General features: G+C 57.1%; 1 protein-coding gene across 1 annotated transcript in view; it reads right to left on the minus strand.

Annotated features, from left to right (window-relative positions):
- kdm6bb (lysine (K)-specific demethylase 6B, b) overlaps positions 1 to 1,305 on the minus strand; it is a 29,069-nt gene that overhangs the window by 14,923 nt on the left and 12,841 nt on the right.

Genomic DNA, 1,305 nt, shown 5'->3' on the forward strand with positions numbered 1-1,305 from the left:
AATGCACAACTGGCCCAGGCCCTGCAGCAGCAACAATACGATCTAGCTACGCTTGCACAACAAGTAGCACAACTTACCACCTTCATGCTGTCCCAACAAAGTCACCCTGCCACCCATTCGACCAGTCCCTGTCCTGATCCTCCCATACCTGAACCGGACATTTTTGATGGTACTGTGGATAAATGCTGAGGATTTTGCTGCAGTGCCGCAAGGTGTTCGAGCACCAACCACGGACATATCGCACAGATAGAGAAAAAATCAGCTATGTAATCAATTGACTCAGAGGTAAAGCGCTTTCTTGGGCCAAGGCTACGGACTCCAGTGGCTTACTCATCGGCACCACCATCACTGAATTCCTGGATGACTTGAGGACGGTTTTTTCTCCATCATCTCAGCAGAGTCATGTGTCAAGGGAGCTTCTGACTATTCGCCAGGGGGCTCGACGAGTCTTGGATTATTCCATTGACTTCCGGGTCCTTGCTATGGAGGCCGGCTGGGAGGACCGCCCATTACGTGCAGCCTTCTGGCACGGCCTCAACGAGAACATCAAGGCTGAACTGAACATGAAGGACGAGCCCCCTGACCTTAGCTCCCTAGTCGACTTGGCCATCCGGATCGATCGTCATCAGGGCTCTTTCCGCAAGGAGAGAGCCGGGCAGCAGTCGGCCCCCCGGCCCCGTGCCACAGCAGAACCAGCAGTCGAGGCCCGGGCTCTTCCTCGGCTGGGGGTCTCCAATACCAGCACCCGTTGCAACCCAGAGGAACCCATGGACTTGGGACGTGCCCGTCTTCACTCCAAAGAGCGGGCCCGCCGTATCCGCACCAGGGCGTGCCTTTACTGTGGGGCTCCAGACCATCTTATAGCTACCTGCCCGGTGCGGCCAAAAAAGCGGGCCCGCCAGTGAAAGGGGGGACACTGCCGGGCCGTAGTTGCCGTCTTCCCGTGCTCCTGAAAACCGCTGGTCAGATGTCCTCCTACCAGGCACTTCTTGACTCTGGGGCCGGGGGCAACCTCATCGACCCAGCCTTGGTGGAGCAACTAGGCCTAACACGGAATCTCTGCCCCACACCATAGAGACCCGGGCTATCGACTGCCGGCTGCTGACCTACATCACTCATCGTACTCCACCACTCTGTCTCACCATCGCTGGCAACCACCATGAGGACATCACCTTCAACATTTTTATGGTTCCAGACACGCCACTGGTTTTGGGTCACTCCTGGCTAGTCCAACATAACCCCACCGTGGACTGGACTACTGGTACCATCACCCAGTGGAGGCCCGCCTGTGCATCCACCTGCCTC

The sequence above is a fragment of the Monopterus albus genome, unplaced genomic scaffold (assembly GCF_001952655.1).
Source record: "Monopterus albus unplaced genomic scaffold, M_albus_1.0 scaffold47.1, whole genome shotgun sequence".
Taxonomy (NCBI): domain Eukaryota; kingdom Metazoa; phylum Chordata; class Actinopteri; order Synbranchiformes; family Synbranchidae; genus Monopterus; species Monopterus albus.